This window comes from Petaurus breviceps, unplaced genomic scaffold (assembly GCF_028583685.1).
Source record: "Petaurus breviceps papuanus isolate PSGF00001 unplaced genomic scaffold, PetGlider_PUasm1.0 90808, whole genome shotgun sequence".
NCBI lineage: Eukaryota > Metazoa > Chordata > Mammalia > Diprotodontia > Petauridae > Petaurus > Petaurus breviceps.
Window position 1 is genome coordinate 16135169 of NW_027187349.1, and position 19291 is coordinate 16154459.

The following is a 19291-nucleotide window of genomic DNA, read 5'->3' on the forward strand; positions in this document are numbered from 1 at the left end:
GAACTAAGCAGTGCTGATATTATACTCATTTTACAGAAGGGGAAATGGAGGCCCACTCAGTATAAGTCACTTGACAATATCACACAGCAAGTAGGTGGAGATAACATGAACCAAAGAGAGACTGATAGCCATTCATAGCCACTGAGATCACTTTGGAACCTGGGTCTTTCAACTTGCAAACCAAATGATCTTTTCTTGCTACTATGTCTGAACCAGGAGTGTGAGTGGGATTTTCTCAGACAATAGAATTTATCCCTGGAAGTGTGCTCTGTCTCTCAAAGAGGACTATGCCTGGTGTATCACACTGCTAAACTCGGTATAGCTTTCAGTGAGAGGCAGGGGGAGACACTGTCTAATGATGGTTTTTCAGCTTTGAGGGCCTCCTGTTTATTTCTCTTCTTGTGTTCTGAGTTTACTTCAGGGGTGATAATACAGGAGATCTACTTATGGGTACTTTTCAAATCAATATTGATTTAGCCTTCTAAGGTATGCAAACCAATTGCTGCTGTTTTCATTTTGTATTTTTGTAACTACATTTCATCACTGTGTGCAGACCAGAAGAGATTGGGTATGTGTGAGCATGCATGTGTGGGAGGGGTGGAGGTGGGTAACATACACACACACACCATAATTTGGTGACTGATTTTAAAGTCAGACTGAAAGGGTTAACTTTTCTGCCTGCCCCCCCCCCACCACCACCTTGGGGAACTGCCCTGTGGCACCAACTTACCCACTCTTCCAAGTTATTATTCAGCACAGGGAGAAAAGGTGCAGTCCAGAAACAATTTTTAGGGACAAGCCCAGCAAGAGCTATTTGGTCTTCCATTAACTCTGCTGCTTTTCCTCTCTGCAGAGTTAATTACAAATCAGTTTAATTGTCCTCTCGCTCAATAACTTTCTAATCTCCCCGAGCTGTGTGGTAGGCACAGCAGGCTGTGGGGTTATGTTTTTATCACTTCTTTTCCCTGAACCCCACTGTGCTAGCCACAGGTCTGCTTTCCTCCCCTCCCTTCTCTTCACCCAGCAGCCCTCAGGTTTAACTATGACATTGATTTAAATCGACTTCCCCAGACTGCTCGGTTCAGATGTTCCTCCTGGACCTTGCCATCCTCCTCCCCCCTCCTCCCTCCACCTCCAATCTCCTTCCAGACCAGTTAGGCTGTCACACTGTAGGGTCACATGTGGCAACTTTTTGGCCCCAGACCTCCCTCCCAACCCCTGCCAAATCCTTTCATGAGACAGGTCTGAAAAATTGTGCAGTGACACATAAAGGGAGTAGGATATTTGAGAGAGGAAAAAAACATTGAAGGTTGTCTGGAGAATGTGTCCACTGGAGTTTAAAGGGAAAAAAAATCTGTCAGTCTATGAGAGTTTTATAAACTCACCTCAGGCTACTCATAAATGCCACTTCTAATGGCATGTTCTCGTTGCCTCTGTTCCCTTGAGACACAATGCTTAAAAATTTTCACCTTTGGTAGCTTGGTTCCATTGGTGGGCCAGTAAAATAAGGGGAGGTGGGGGAGGAGAACGAAGAGTCAAATGACTCCTTGAACAGCCATATGCTTGAGGCTGTTGTAACCTAATGGGTTTAGGCTTCAGAAGACCTTAGTGGCAGTGTTTAGGTGTGGGAGGTGGGATGGGAAGGAGATATAGGAAGAATGTTTTTAATTGTAAACTTTATAAAACTTTCGTTTGATTCCACCATCTAACTAGTTATCCTCCTAATCTCTCCTCCCATTCTCAGCTAAACTTAAGAAAGTCATCTGCAATTGGGGTCTCGACTTTTTCTCTCACTCAGTTCTATACCCTCTGTGTTCTGACTTCTGACTTCATCATTTAAATAAAACTGCCATCCCCCAAGTTATCGATGATCTTATAATTGCCAAATCTAACAGCCTTTTCTCCATTCACATCCTTCTTAATTTCTCTTCAGCCTTCAATACCATTGATCAGGTCCTTCTGGGGATTCCCTCCTCTCTTTCTTTGGGTGACGCTTCTCTCTCCTGGTTCTCCCCCTATCTTGGCCTCCTACTTGTTCTCCTCACTCTAGGTTTCTCCCTTCTCTAAGCCATCCTCCACTCAGCTGCAAAAGTTATTTTCCTAATGTACAAACCAATCATATTCTCTCTTCTCCCCTCTCCCACTAAAGAAACTCTAGTGCTTTCTCTTACTTCAAGGATCAAATATAAAATCCCCCAGCATTTAAAGCCCTTCAAAGCCTGACCCCTTCTAGTTTCTTTACACTTCACTCTATGCACCAAGATCTAGCTTCACTGACATGCTTTCTGTTTTTCACACATGGCACTCCATCTCCCAAGTTGGTACCATTTGTGTTGGCTGTCTCTCATGCCTAGAAAGCTTTCCTTCCTCATGTCTGTCTCCTAGTTTCCATAGCTTTCCTTCAAAACTGAGCTTAAATCCTACCTTCTGTTGGAAATCTTTTCTGTTCCCCTCTCCATCTTTCCTCTGAGATTACCTTCAATTTATGTTGTATATGAAGTGACATAGTTGTACTCCCCTCATGTTATCTTCTCCATTAGAACAGGAGCTTCTTGAGGGCAAGGGATGTGTTTTTGCATTTCTTTGAATCCCCAGTGCTTAGTTTGGCACATAGTAAGCCCTTAGTAAATGCTGTTTGATTGACTGTCTGACTTATTAGTCCTGGTATCAAGGAAGCAGAGATCATTAGTTATATTTGTTCTGCCATGCTTATACCCTGAGTCACTGTGGACCTCCTTCAGAAAGGGGCCAAAATCTTTTGGGGACACCTAGAACTGATTTAACAGACTACTCAGGATGAAGGGAAAATCTAGTCTGCCTAGTGCCCCTTAGGGTAGGATATCATTCTCTGGACTTGCCTCTTAGTCATTTGTTAGAGAGCCCAAATATTTCAGTCAGAAAAGGAACAGTCCCTTACATGTAGCCAATGGGAGTTGAACATGCATTCTTAGGTAGCAAGCATAACCCACTAGGTAAAGATTGTAGGTACTTATGATATATTATAATAAAGATAGAATATCTGTGCACTCACTGTAACATATAAGTGGATAATGGAGCTATGGAATCATAGACCATTACAGTGAGAAGGGGCAATAAGTTGGTAACACATGCTAGTGTTTCAGAATTCTCACAGTCAGGAAGTTTGAATATCTCTAAGATGTTCCTGGGTGTTCCCTTGTTTGGGATGCTGCACATGTAGATTCTTATTTTTCAAAGTGGGTTAAACTGGAAGATCTTAGAGATTACTTCCAACTCTACACTCCTATAAATCTATATGTTGCTGGATCTCCATTACCACTACTAGATTGATTACATTCACTATGGTGGACATGTTTGCTGACAGCAATAAAGTCAATCCCTTCCAGTTGCAGAGCTCTCCACAAGGAAAGCCTGAGGGAACAGGCACCTGGAAATACTCAAACCAATGATGCTAAACCTATACTCAGAGTGGGGCCATATATGTCCTACCAGGAAGCAGGGACTTTACCAGTTGATGTCGTGAATATGCAGGGACCATGAGACAAACTTCTTGGAAAAGTTCACTGGGAGATGAAGAATGAATGGCCAATACTCCACTGGTCTACAGCCTGACAGGTGTACCAGCCAAAAATGGTTCTGGCTAGCTATGAGTTCATCATGCATTTCCAGCCAGGGAGAGCCAATGAAGATACATTTAGCCTGTCCCAGAGGCCCTATGCATCAGGAGATTCCTATGAGGACAGTGAAGGCCATCTATAACACAAAAGTAGGATGCCTATTAATACAGAAAAGCATGAATGAGAGTCTGAGACTTCTTTTAGAGAGTGTGCCATTGGGGAAAGTGAATTTTGTAGCCTAGAACCCGTTCTTCCCACAAAGACTAAAGATAGAGGCTAGATGACTAGCAGTGTATTCAAATTCAGCTACTGGCTAAGGGTCAAATGTAGGGATATTGGTGGGAAAATAAATAGGGGCATGACTGCGGAAATCCAGCTCAGTTAGGTTGTATACATGCTATACTGTTGAGAGAACAGAAGATGATGATTTGTCATGAAGAACTCTATAAAGCTATAACGAAAGTTTCTTAAGGTTAGAGTCTTTAAAAAAAAATTCCTTACATCTTTTGATGGTTAGTTGTTTGTTCAGTAGTGTCCAACTCTTTGTGACCCCATGCATCATAGCATGCTAGACCTTTCTATCCTTCACTATCTCTCTATGTCTGTCTAATGTTCATTGTTTTCATGACACTATCTATCCATCTCATCCTCTGCCATCACCTTTTCCCTTCAATCTTTCCAAAAATCAAGGTCTTTTCTAATGAGTCTCATCTTCTCATTTTGTGGCCAAAAGTGTTCAAACCTCAGCTTTGATATTTGACCTTCCAATGAATAGCCTGAATTAATTTCTTTAAGTATCAAGCAGTTTGATCTCCTTGCTGTCCAAGGGACTCTCCAAAATTTTTTCCAGCACCACAATTTGAAAGTGCCAATTCTGTGGCACTCAGTTTTCCTTACAGTCCAACTCTTATAGCCATATATCCTACTAAAAAAAACAAGATAGCTTTGTTTATATGGACCTTTGTCACATCTAGCAAAGTTTTATAAACATCAAGCATTTCTAATGTATTTAGAGAATTTAGTATATCCAACTCTATGTAAAGTAAGAGAACAAAGATAATGATGCCTAAAGCTTACTAACCTATGACTATGAGACAATTTGTGATGATTTTGGATATTTAGGCCAAGAAAATTGGGTCTACTGGCCCCATATGGTAGCATATATATATACAAGAAGCTTGAGTCCTGTGCTGGTATATTTAAAGGTAAATGCTATTTACCTGAATTGTTTATCTTTAGGCAAAATATTAGATATTGTCGTACACAGATGTCTTATCTCTGGAGAGGGATTGGAAGGAGATGAGCAAAATGAGTGGTAATTGCTCACCTTAGCTGGTATTCATAGACCTATACAAATAAAACTAGAAGCAGTTCATAGTGGCCAGGACATTCCTTGACTACTTCAATGGATCTGTGATCTCATCAAGGTGTGTATCCTTTTCATCACTACACATTACAACCCATCCATTCAGTCTTATGATCTATAATTCTTATCTTTGTTCTTTCATAGGTATTCTATGCAAGATGCACCCATGTAGCTGTCCTTGTTTTCTTTCTCCCTTCTCAGCTCCCTCCATGGGCTGGGAAACTATGGTGATAAAAGTAGATGTATACTGAGACAGGGTGGAGCAATGACTGGGAGAGGTAGAAATGACAAAGGCCAAGGGGGCAATGGTTGTAGTTGATGAGACATCACTGAATATAGGACTCATAAAACAGCTTTTGGGAGCAGCCGGGCCAGGGAACTGGGTGCAGTCAACTGGTAGAAGGTGACAATCAAGCAATCAATCAGTAAGTATTTATTCAGCACCACCTGTGTTCCAGGGTAGAGAAGGAAATGGCAAACTACTCTGGTATCTTTGCCAAGAAAACCCTAAACGGGGTCATGAAGAGTCAGACACAACTGAAAGGATGGAACAACAACAAAAAGTTTCCAGGTACTAGTTACTTAGTGATGGGAAGATAAAGAAAAACATGAAAAAGTTCCTGCCCTTAAAGAGCTTTCATTCTCTCAGAGAATACAATATATACCTGTTTAGGTAGTGACGAAAGAGATATAATATAATCTAGAAGATAATAGCTAGGAGATCAGGAAAGGCCTCATATGGAATGTAGCCCTTCAACGGAATCTTGAAGGAAACTGGGGACCTTAAGAGATAGAAGTGGAGAGAGAATACATCTCAGGCATGGGGAACAGTCACCACAAAAGCATGGGGATAGGAAAAGAAGAGTCATGTATGAGGAAAAACAAAAAAGGCCAGTTTGGCTGAACTGAAGAGTTCATGAAGGGAAAGAATGTGTAATAATGTTGGAAAGGTAGGCTCACTAGGCTTAGAAAGGGTTTAAATGCCAAACAGAAGACAATAATGCAGAAATCTACAAAGACAGCAAGAGATGAGAAAATTTTCCCTTCTCCCCCTCTGCATGTTGTCTACAACTGAAACACATGAGGATATTGAGAAAAAAAGGTAGAAAAATAAGGTGGAAAAACCCAAAAGGGGATGTTTTTCTGTATTCAGGCAACTCTTTCTCATGGTTTTCCCCCTGTAACCAGTTGTGGATCATTCTCCTGGAGTGTTGGGTTCTATTCTGAGAAGCACAATTCAAGAGTGCTTAGATGGTGAAGGGGACTTGGATCCATACCATATAGAGGTATCAGCTGAAGAAACTGGGGTTATTTAGTCTGGAGAAAAGAAGATTTACAGGGGACAAAGTAGCTGTCTTCAAGTAACTATAGGGTTTTCACATAGAAAAGGAATTAGACCTTTTCTGATTGGCCCCAAAGATTAGAATAAGGAACAGTAGGTGGAAGGTGCAAAAGGGCAAATTTGGGTTGGCTATGAGGGGGAAAAATCCTTTTAGTTAGAGCTGTTCAAAATTAAAAATGGCAGCCTTGAGGAGGGCTTGGTTCCCTCTCTTTGAAAGTGTTCAAACAGAGGCCCAATGATGACTTGTTACATGTGTATGTTATGATGGAAATTCCTTCTCTGTATAGGTTTCACTACATGGCCAAATGGAGTCCTTTTTAATTCCAGATTCTGTGAAAAAAAATTTTAAATTACTTTAAAATATAACTTCATTCTTATTTCTCTAAAAATGTCTATTTTGTGCTTGTATTATAATGTTATAATGTGAAAAATATACTTATGGAATTTATAAATAAATGCTTTTTTAACTAATAAAGGACATGATTAAATTTGGAGGCACTTGCTAGAAAGAAACATCTGTGAGTGTATCACTGAATTGGTATCTGCATCAAAAATACCGAACTTGTAGCAGGGCTCGCAAGCACCCTTTTTCTCTCCTTCTCCCTGTGCTCTGTCCCCTCCCCTGTTCCCCTCCTTGCCAAGTCAGGCAGTATCATAATCAGTTGGTAGTGAGTTTAAAGAACTTGGAAGACAAACTTTTGGAGAATTGAACAGAACTAAGTAGGAGGGATTTCCATCACTAGCCAAGGGATAAGATATGAATCCTACTTTGTTTGTTATTGCCTTAAATAAATGTATATTTAGTGTCCTTGGTGTTTTCAGGGGAACCAAAGGTAATTTTATAGACACAAACTAAATTCTGACATTCGCAGGGAAGACTCTATCTGGGGTTATGAACCACTGGGATTACTATTAGAGAGATTCTTCTGAAAACAAATGTCAGGCATTAGTATATGACAAATGGGTTATATATGATTCTTCCCACTATCTAACTCACATCCCTGCTATTATAATTTATATCATTATGGTGTTGTATTGAGGCAGTTCCAAATATAGGCTAAGGATAGGGTGAACTAGTGATATAAGTAGTTTGGCAAAAGCATTGTGGGGGATGGGAGGAAGAGTCAAATAGTCTCATAAAAATCAGAAAATATCTTTGTAATGCAGAAAATATCTGAGTACTTAAAAACTGGAAGAAAGCCGCAACAAGTTCATGCTGCTATAGGGACAGTGAAAAAACATATTTTTCTTTTAGGAAAGGAAATTTTGATTAGGAAATTACTTGAGTCGTATTGAAAATATTTATCCTACTTCAGTAATATCGAAACCCTGCCTCTGGAGCGACATATGGTGCTTCATGGAGGATGGAAAGGGTTGGGATGAGAGAGAGAGAGAGAGAGAGAGAGAGAGAGAGAGAGAGGATCTTCATTCAGCTCTGTCCTTGGGAACCATTTGTTGAAAGACAGTGACATTTCTGTTTCTCAAAATGCCAGATATAATGGAACCCCCAGAGACTAAGGATGACACCTTTATCTTGAGCTTCGGTTCATCGCACATCCTCTGTGCATTCAGAGGTGAGATTTGACAAAAGGAGCAATGGAATCGAAGGGATAGCAAGGTTGGTAGATTTTTGCTGTAATTGTAAACTGCCTTGAGGTCCTTGACTGTAAAAGCTATTTAAAAAAACAGGGTCTCATTCCTAGTGGGGTAAAAACATTTTATTTCTAGTTAACACAGTGTTTCTTACCTGCAAGTTACAGTGTTACATGAAGAAAGTTATAGCTAGTTTGAGACCCCTCCAAAATTGCTTCTTTACTCCATTTCAGCTCAGTATAATCTAGGAAGCTCTGCTCTAAAATTCTTCACGAAGTCCTTTGAATAAGGAGATTCATTTTTTAGAAAATGAGTCTGAGGGGTGGCTAGGTGGTGCAGTGAATAGAACACCAGCCATGAAGTCAGGAGGACTGGGGTTCAAATTCAGCCTCAGACACTTAACACTTACTAGCTGTGTGACCTTGGGCAAGTCACAACCCCAATTGATCTGCCTTTTCCTCCCAAAAAAGCAAAAAATAAAATAGAAAATGATTCTGGCAGACAGAAGTGGTCCAGGTTAGCAAGTGGATGCCCTGTACCATCCTAATGACCTGTCCTCAGTGTCTCTGGTCATTCTTCTTTGTCCAAGTACTCTGACTTTATCTCTGCCTCTATATCCCCACTTTGGTTGTCTTCAAGCTGGCAGCCTGTAAGTCAAAGCAGTGCCTTCCCTCTTCTGCTGGCCTGACTTCGGTGGGGGTGCTATTTAGAACAATATCCAACCCCTGCAGGGTGGGGGCAGGGACCTCACTCCTGTTAGTGATTTTCCTAATAGAGATATCACCAAAAGAGTGAAATCCAACAATTTCTTGTCTAAGGATCCTGCTTGTGCTGGCCAGATTTGTGACTTTGATGCTTCTGTTGTTCTTGGAGCATCTCTCCCTTACCAATGAGCTAACTCATTGCAGGTGACTAAACAGAGGGAGGAAAAATTGGGCTGCTGCTGATGTGATTATCAGGATAATGTTGTCATCTCCACTGATGACTTAAACTCTTATTTCCTGAAGATTTTCAAATCACTGTCATGGTTGAGAAGGCTTCAGTAGATTACAGATATTGTTATTTGCAGTAAATAATGTCTGGTCTTTTGAGTTGCTATGTAAATGATCTAAATGAACCACATCTTTGAGATGGTGGCTGCACTAATCCAATGATCATTCACATTGGAAGACCAGCCAGGCAGAAAGCAAAAAGGAAAAAAAAATGCTTGTCAGCTCGGTGATTGGGAAATGACTTCTGAGTCCTATTAATGATGCTTATCCTACACAGTAATATCTAACCCCTGCCTCTGGAGCCACATGTGGTTCTTCATGAGAAAGAGAAGGGGTTGGGAGTGTGGGGCAGTTGTTCATCCACCTGGCCCTTGGGAGCTGTTGTTCAGGGGCAGCCCTTATACTAACTACGGAAGTGAAATAAATGGCAGATTACCTAAATCTTTGATAAAGGGGATTTTCCCAGATAAGTGAGGGAAATCAGCTGAGCCATACTTGCCATTGTTTTGTTTTTGTTTTTTGCTTTTTGGAGGGCAATTGGGGTTAAGTGACTTGCCCAAGGTCACAGGCTAGTTTTTGTGTTAAATGTCTGAGGCTGGATTTGAACCCAGGTCCTCCTGACTCCAGGGCCGGTGGTCTATTCACTGCACCACCTAGCTGCTTCTATACTTGCCGTTGTTGATCCTCATTATGGTATCGCTTATTATTACCAGGACAAATTTCTGATCACAATCACCATATCTTAGAAAAGTATTTACCTCTCAAACATTCTTTGGGCTTGTCTAGTTGACAAACATTTCTGTCTTCTCGAGTTTGATACTTACTCTCTGTCTAGACACTAGGTGACCCCTGAATTTGAAAAAAGGCTCTGCAGAACTGGTCCTTGTCAAGTGACAGCTTCAGATTTTCTTCTGGCTGGGCTAATACTTTCAATAAACTTTTATCATTTTCTTCTATTATCTTTCCAGTTATGATGAGATTTTCCAGATACTGAAAATCCTACATATAGTTCATATAATAAACCACCTTCTTCATGAGTCTTTGAAAAATAATGGAGCTCCCTGAAATTCCTTGAGGCCTCCTTCTGAACTGGTAAAACTTATTTGGCAAATAAAGGCTTTGTTGTTGTTCAGTCCTTTTCAGGCATGTCCAACTCTTCGTGACCCCATTTGGGGTTTTCTTGGCAAAATACTAGAGTGGTTTGCCATTTCCTTCACTAGCTTATTTTACAGATGAGAAAACTGAGGCAAATGGAGTTAAGTGACTGGCCCAGGATCACACAACTAGTAAGTGTCTGAGGCTAGATTTGAACTCAGATCTTCCTGATTCCAGGCCCAGTGCCCTATCCACTGTGCCATCTAGCTGTCCCTATGAATGAAGATTACCTTGTTGCTATCCCTTTTTGCTGTTGAGATCTGAGATTTACCTACTGTGTAAATCCATTAATCAGTATATATATTAACCATTTACTATGTGGCAGCCAGGTGCTTAGCTAATCACTATGGATTTAGAGGAAAAGGAAAAAATAGTTCCTGAATTCAAGGAGCTTACTTTCTGAACCAACGTCTAGCAGTTTGTCCAGGTCATCGTGACCTCATGGCATGCTGTCCTTATCCATATTCATTCTCTTCATCAAAGTCTGGTAATCCACACACATTTGGGTCTTTCAAAGATATGAATGAGTTATATGCACTGTAGGACCCCATAATAATGATGTTTACTTTAGGTGGCTCTTGAGATTCTCCACCTCAGAGAGGACAATTTTTTGAGACCACTCAAAAAATAATCAAGAATTATTGAGGTGGATTGTATGTGCTGTTCCTTGGGTACCACCCATGTCTTGCTATGTATTGCCAAGTTTCTTCTTGAAATGATCCTTCCATTCTTCAAGCAGTGGAGGGTCTTTAAACCTCTCTGGATCCATCCTTGAAGTTCAAGGTTCAGGGTTTTGATGTTCTCTGCCCAATGTGTAGGAGGCAAAGATTGCCAGGGTGTCCAAGACATGAGTACTAGCTTAGTGCCTTCAGTATTCTATAAATACTTGGAATATATTGGAATTGTCCCAATCAATGCTCACATTCTACAGATTTTTCATCAGACGAGGACATACTGACATCATGGTGTCCACATTTTTTCTCATTGGTAAGAGGTCTCCATATCTAGCCCAAACCAGACTCAGCATGCTGCTTAATTGACCATACCATTCTTTTAAAGGAATGAATAAATGAAAAAAAAAGCACACACACACTTGTTAAGTACTTTGGATATACAAAGCACTGTGCTAAAAGCTCCAGGCACACAAATAGAAAAGTAAGACAGTTCTTGTTCTCTCTTCTTTTAGTACTGTTCCTGAAGGGTGCCGATTTGAAATCTGGTCCTACACCCCTTTGTTCCTCTGAGGGGAATGGCTCTGCCTACTTTGCCATCTTCTATCTGGCTCTCCCTGAGCTTTTAACATATTTGTTCAAAGGAATATGATTCATCCAGACTGGCTTTGGTGGTCCATATCTGGGGAGGCATCCTAGAAACATGTGGGACTAGTTTTACTCATTATTTGCTTTCTATTTGCTATCTTTGTCTTTAATGTTTTTACCAGGCAAAGCAAATGGAAGTAGCTGAGAGGTAGTCTTTGCTATTTAATCAATGAAAGATTCTGCCATATTTTTTATTACTTTTTACAAGAGGGATATTTTTAATGAAAAATATAGCAAGAACAGAAGCTATCAATTTTGCCCCAACATCTGGTAGTGAGGGTATCACATGCTAACCTCTACCATCTCAGTATCTGGGAAGAATTGGTTCAAACTTAAAACAATTTCTACATAGCACTGGTCCTATCAAGTTTAGTTCCAAGGTGACTGTTCAGTTATGTTCAACTCTTCATGACCAATACTCTCCATGGGGTTTTCTTGGCAAAGATATTGGAGTATCTCCAGTGTATAAATGCAAACAGAGGTTAAGTGACTTTTGACCAGGATCATACAACTAGTAAGTGTCTGAGGCTGGATTCTAACTCAGATCTTCCTGACTCCATGCCCAGTGCTCTATCCACTGAACCACCTAGCTGTTGGGATGTATGGGGTGTTTAGGGAGGACTAGCATCTCTGGTATAAGGGCTTGCTGGCCCTGTTCAGGGCTGCTCTTTGGTGTCCACCTTTCACCCAATTCTTACCTGTGGCTTCAAGAAACTGTAGCATGTGCAGCTGCCACAACCTGGTAAAATATCTCTCCAGACAAGCACAGACAGTCAAGAGTAACCAACAGGCCTCAAATATGTTAGTGAATTAGGGGGATGTTTATGCATATGAAAACTGCCCTCCCCCCCATGGAATGGATGGCCCTGAAGGTGGCAAAAGCAGGCACTATGGAGTGCTCAGAGCTTGGTCAGACATCAAAGACCCCAAGGTCAGTCACTGCATCCTGGGCCATCACCAGTTGTCTTGACTTTTGTCTTGCCGCTGGACTTCAATATCTCTGAAAGAGAGAGTGAGGTTGATGACTTTGTGCAACTCTGCCTCACTTAAATTCAATTTGCCTGCAAGTTAAGATGTCACCCGATGATATCCTCTTTGAAAACAAAGGGCAAACAACTTCCCATGGCTCCGTATCGCTAGGTTCAGTCCCTTTGATCATTTCTCAAAGCTTTGATGCCGGTTACAAAGCCCAGCCTAGATTCTGGTCCCTGGGCTCTAGTTCCTCATTCTGATCTTTTGAAGCTCACAAGGTCATAGCTGTCTTCAATACTCCTTTACTTAAAAGCAAGAAGAATAGTTACAGCAGAGACAGAAGCAATATCAGGCCCCTGTGTTCAAATGGTGCTCCTTCTAGATGAGGAGATATAAAGGTCAAGGCTTCTTCTCCCACTTAGTTATTTAGGGTATTCCCTGTTGCCACACCCTCCTACAGGCAAGTGGAAAGAGCTAAACCAAAAGCTACTATATGTTTCCATTATATACTGAATTCTTGGCCACCTGATCCAGTCTGACACTATCCTTGTGCCCCCTAATCATTGCTTCTTTGACTACCATTCTCTAAAAGAGCCTTTCCAAAGGAACTCCAAGCCTGAGAACTTCTCCACACCATGCTGAAAGATATTTAGCAATTGAATGTAAGCTTTTGTCCTGTATATTTTCCACGCCACCAAGTTGTCCAACCTTCAGCTCTAAGTACTCAAGTGTTATGATTGTGAGATGTTAAATTTTCAAGTCAAAAGCCAGTCTCCGATATTGTCCATTAGCTCTCTAGGTTGCTTTGAGCTAGTTCTCTTAAATTACTGTATTACTTCAGTGGCGTGTCCTAAAAGGATTTAGGGCTCCTCATTTGGTGAACAGGAATTTCCTGCCCCATTCTTTCTAGAAAAGGATGGTCGGGGCGGCCAGGTAGCACAGCGAGTAAGAGCACCGGCTCCAGTGTCGGGATGACCTGGAGATCAAATCCCGGGCTCAGACACTCAGCACCACACCCAGAAATAACTGGCCGTGTAACCTTGAGCAAGTTACTTAACCCCGATTGATTTAAAAAAATAAGTAAATAAGTAAATAAATAAAAAGAAACGGATGGCAGCTTTCAATGATGGGGCCTTTGGTTATGACTTACCGGTTAACTTCAGTCCTAACTATGGCAACTAAAACCTGGGTGGCTGTAGGGCATGTTAGCCCTGCATCTTGTGCTACTGCAGGTGATGCTTCTCCTTCAACCCTAACTAGCTTACTTCTTGTCACGTCTTTAGTCATTCGTCCTCTCACCAGAAAAACCTCTGACTCTCTCAGTAGTCTCAGAGCACGAGTAGGGGGTTTACTAAATAATTCCCAAATAGTCTCATTAGCAGTTCATCTCTTTGGGAATGCTAGACTGTATCACTTAGAGGCAGTTTATGTAACAGCTACTGTTTCTTATTCATTCTTATTTTCCTTGGCTCATCATTTGCATGCCTTCAAATTGTCCCCAGCATGGCAGAAAGCCTGAACAAGATCATTCTTGTTGCAGTGAAGACACCCCCCTCAAACCGACAATTCTCAGTGAGGGTCAAGTCTCATGAACTAACATAAATCATGAGTAGTTATTTAGTCAAAATGACAAATCAAATATATAATTTATGAAAGTGGTTTAACAATGTTATTTTAACAACACACATACAAAATTCAATAATGCTTAGTCATCTAAAAATTTAACAGTCTTATCAAAACATCTAGTCTGATGAGAGAGTCTATGTAAGCTTTACTGTCCAATCACATTTTAGAAAATTATGAAGAAAAAAAAGCCTCATTGAATCCCTGTAATGCCAGAAAACAAAACAAAAAAGGACAAAACTTAAAAACTACCTCAAACTGAGAGCAAATCCCTGAATGAAACTCACAAGTGATATTCTTTGCTATATCCAAGTTCATTCTCCTCCTACTTCCTCTCCTCTTCCTCTTCCTTCTCCTCCTCCTCGTCCTCCTCCTGTCTAACATTTACATAGAGCCTACTATATTCTTGGCCAAGAGTGTGGAACCTGTGGCCTTGAGGCTACAGGTAACCCTCTAGGTCCTCAAGTGTGGTCCTTTGACTGAATCCAAACTTCCGAGAACAAATCCCCTTAATAAAAGGATTTGATCTGTAAAACATGGACTCAGTCAAAAGGCCACACCCAAGAACCTGGAAGGCCACATGTGGCCTAGAGGCCACAGGTTCCCCACCCCTGTTCTTGGCACTGTGCTAAGCATTTTAAAATATTATCTCACTTGGTCCTCACAAGAACTCTGGGAAGTAGGTGTTGTTATTCCTAATTTAGAGATAAGGAAATTGAGCTTGTGTCACACAGCTAATAAGTGTCTGAGGTTGGATTTGAACTCAGGTCTTTCTGACTCTAGGCCTGGTGCCTAAACCTCATGCTGTTAGAACAAGTTTGAGCCAATCATCTACTTAAGTTCATAGTTCTCAAGTTCCATTTCCTCTGAACTTCCTCTTCCTCCCTCCCATCACTCCCACTGCTGTAGTTGAGGGGAAGTCTCTTGTTAGACCCAATAGAAGCACAACATGACTGAGGAGAAACTTCCTGACTTCACATCTCCTTTCTCCTAGTTTTCTGGCTCTTTCTTCTGTTTCAGTTTTTAAACAGGGCACATTGCAAATGTTTGCATCCAATTGGAGTCTTTACTGACCAGTTCTCATAATTCCTGTACCTAAACAGCTATCTTCTCCATGAAGCCTTTCTTGGGATTCTCCCAACCACTAGCACGCTTCCTCACAAACTACCATACATTTAACTACTTTGTATATATTTATAAACTTTGTATTTATTTTGTTGTGCATTTTATTTATATATGCTTTTCTACCATTTTTCTGTTTCATTATTTATACTTATATATCTGATGCCTAGGAGAGTGCTTGTAACATAGTAGGTAGCTTAGTAAAATTTCATTCATTGATTGACTTATGGAGAAACTGAGCAGGGACAATCTATTATATCCTCATATACCTATCTTTCTAGCCATATTTATATTATTTCATTTTGTGTTCTCTGGATTATTGTGAAGCTGGGCTACCACTTGATGTTCAATTTCCTGCTTTTATACATGTATATTCGCATGCATGCTGCAATGTTAATGGAACCTGAAGATCTTCCGTGTCCCTTTGTATTGGCAAGTAAGCAGGTACTTAGCACTTTGTTTCAAGTTAACACCTTGTTTAAGCTATTTTATTAACACAGAGGTAGTTAACATCTTAGGAGGAAGTTGCTGGTGTAACAGGAAGGGGCAGAACAGAGAGGAGCTATACCATATATAAGGAAGAATACAAGCTGGACAGACAGAATTTCCCGGGGTAAGTGTCGTGGAGGTAGGGCAGCTGCTGCTGGACTGAAGACTGAACTGAAAATTGAGAAGAACTGAGAAGAGGAATGAGAATTGAGAACTGAGACAGAATTTCTTGGAGCAAGCCATGAGAAGGCTGGATAAAGTCATTTTGATTTTGAGAACAGAGCTTATGGTGACAAAGACTTTCAAGGAGAAGCTGAGGCTGCTGAGGATTTCTGAGGCTCAGCTAGAGCTGTAGAAGACTGAGGAAGCATGACTGTGGTGCTGGTATTTTGTACAAATGTTGATGTGGCTTTGTTAATGTGCATGAATGTTCTTGTGCTTTGTTAAGCCTTGTCTTTGCAGGAACAGAGACTGTGAAGGATTGAGATGGACTGGACACTGTGAGCTCCAATGTGAAGCAGGAATTGCACAGAGAGCTGGACAAGAATCTGGGAGCTGTCTGCCTTTGAACTCAGGTGACAGTTGGTTAGATTTGGATGGGAGCTGGGACCATGGAAGAGGAACCATGGAAGCTGAAAGCCTGCTCTGAGTCAAGATGAAAAGACCTCTCCCTGGGTACTGAGTAGTGACTGTTGAAATTGACTGAGTAGTGACTGATGAAATTGTCTGAATAGTGACTGATAAAATAGAGTACTGAGTAGTGACTGATGAAATTGTAATTTACTTGTGACCTAGGGGTGGATGGCTTTTGTATTTTCCACTACCCCTTAAGAGGGTACTGAGTAGTGACTGTTGAAGTTGTAACTTAATTGCACCCCATGGGTGGATAACTTTGACTTTTGTACTTTGTGATCCTTAAGGAGGCAAACCTCTTTAAGTCTGATTGAATGATTGAGTTAATAATGATTGTACTTTGTTGAAAACTATGTAACCACTTTGGTGAAAACAATGTGGCCATTTTAATGATAAATTGTTGAGTTAATGCTGTATTTTGATTTTCTGTGATAAGTTGTAACATTGTGAATGCTGTACGTTGATTTTCTGTGAATGTTTTGCTCTGATTTGTTATTGAATAGAGAGTTTGCTATACTATGTAATCAGAAACTTGAAAGATGTTCACAGCAGCAGTCCTCTGGAAAGCTGCTCATGTGTGGCTTTACATGCACACGTGTGTATGTATGTATATATCTGTATATGTGTGTGCGTATATGTGTGTATATGCAAAACCATATATAAATGCATATGTAATCTCCATTTTAAAGTCCCCTCCTCCCAGAAAAGGCACTTTGGGTTTTGCTTCACATGGACCAGGTTCAATCGCAAGGAAACCTGACCCTTAAAAGGAAAGTCAATATTTTCTAGTGCTCTATAATTCCTTATGCTCCCAACCCAGAATCCTGAGGGAAATTTTTAATGAAATGTAAGTATATTCCATATTTAAGTTCTCCCCCAAAGAGATTAACTGGGACCTTCTGGAAAGAGACAATATTGGCATCAGGTATAGAATAGCTCTTATGGCTACTACCATAAAAAAAAATGCTTAAAATTCAAAAGTTGTCAGTACACATTAAGAAATACCTAAAATAATGATGATGGAATTCTACTGTGCTATAAGAAACAATGAGCAAGATGGTCTCAGAAAAACCTGGAAAGACTTACATAAACTGATGCAAAGTGAAATGAATAGAACCAAGAGAACATTGTATATGGTAACAGCAATATTGTAAGACAATCAACTGTGACGTGACTTAGCTTTTCTCAGCAATACAATGATCCAATTCAACTCTGAAGGACTTATGATGAAGTCACTCCCAGAGAAAGAACTGATAGAGTCTGCACATAGATTGAAGCATACTTTTAAAAATTTTTGTTTATTTTTCATGGGGGTTTTTGTCCTTGATTAATATAGAAATGTTTTGCATATCTATACATGTATAACCTGTATCAAACTGCTTGTCTTTTCAATGAGGGTGGCAGGGAGGAAGGGAGAAAAATTTGGAACTCAAAATTAAAAAAAGACAAATGTTAAAAATTGTTTTATGTGTGGTTGGGGAAAAGTTAAAAACTAAATAAAAATACTAAAATAAATTTATTTTCCATCTCACCTATTGTACTCTCCTGGGAGATTGAGGCAGCTTGATGCGACTGCTGAACAGATTTCCTATTGACTTGATATTTGTAACATCTGAACAATTCCCAAAGTCCAGATCTTCTGGCCAATTAGGCATGACTCTCTAGTCCCTTCTAATTTAGTTAATCCAGTTGGTGGTCATCTTAGCCAACATTATAGCTCCCAATGGGCAGCCAGCACTAATTCAGGAAATCTTAACCTCTTGAATTCTTGATGTTATCTCTAGGACTGGAAATAGTCATTTCTCAGTATTGTTGTTTGATGATCTGGGCTCAAGAAATGAAACACAAAGAAGATACAGCCAGAGAATTGATGTCAAGTGTCAGACTCACCTAGGTAAGCACATGTTCCCATTATCACATGCTGTAGTCATGGCTACAATTGCTGCTATGAAATACTCACTTGCCACCATACTGTAAATCCCAGAGAAAGAAGGCGGAGGCTCCAAAAAGAAGGAAGCAGAACTTTTCTACAGCTCTTAGATACTATGGAAGGGTCAGTCTTGTATGAATCAGTGAATCATCTCTGACATAACCCCCAGGTATTGGAATCAAAGGATCAACTAGGAGAAATTGAGTCATGAACATTCTTTAGCAAGGAACCAGAGCACATGTACAACTTCAGATTTTGCCTAGGTTCTCCATGCCTAGAAAGCACTCCTTCCTTATCTCTAACTTTTGGAATCCTTTTTCTATGTTTCAGAATTCATATCTTTGGGGAAGCTAGGTGGTACAGTGAATAGAGCACTGACCCTGGAGTCAGGAGGACCTGAGTTCAAATCTGCCCTCAGACACTTGACACACTTGCTAGCTGTTTGACCTTGGGCAAGTCATTTAACCCCAATTGCCTTGCCTTCCCCAATAAAAAAAAAATCCATATCTTTATCAAAGACCCAACTTTCATGTCACCATCTCCATGAAACCTTCCCTCATACCCCCAGTTATAAATATTTTGTCTCCTCAAATTCCTATTTATTACACTTATCAATAGATGAGTATCTCCTGGGACACTGTAAATTTCTTGAGATCAGGAAATGTTTATTTTATTTTTTGTCTTTGTATCCACCAAAGCATAGGAAGAAAAAAAGGAAATGAGCATTTAAGCACCTATATGCCAGGTACCGTTCTAAATACTTTACAAATATTACCTCATTTGATTCTCATAAAAATCCTCCCTTGGGAGGTAGGTGATACTATTATCTTTATTTTACAATTAAGCAAATGGAGGCAGTCAGAGGTTACTTTCCTTGGGTCATACAACTACTACGACCACTAATAACAGCTAACATTTCTATAGCTTCTACTATGTGCCAGGCACTATGCAATTACTATTACAATTTTTATCTCATTTGAAACTCTCTGAGGGAGATGTTATTAACATCCTCATTTCAAAGATGAAGAAACAGAGGCAAACAGATAAAATTACATGTTCAGGATCAAACAGGTAGTGACTGTCTTAGGACATATTTGAACTCAGGTCTTCCAGACTCTAGCCCCAGTGCTCTATATACTGTGTGCATCCCTTGCACATA

General features: G+C 40.4%; 1 pseudogene; it reads right to left on the reverse strand.

Annotated features, from left to right (window-relative positions):
• Window positions 1-13622, reverse strand: part of LOC138147890 (cyclin-dependent kinases regulatory subunit 2 pseudogene) — a 30461-nt pseudogene extending 16839 nt beyond the window's left edge.
• Between the last annotated feature and the right edge of the window lie 5669 nt (window positions 13623-19291).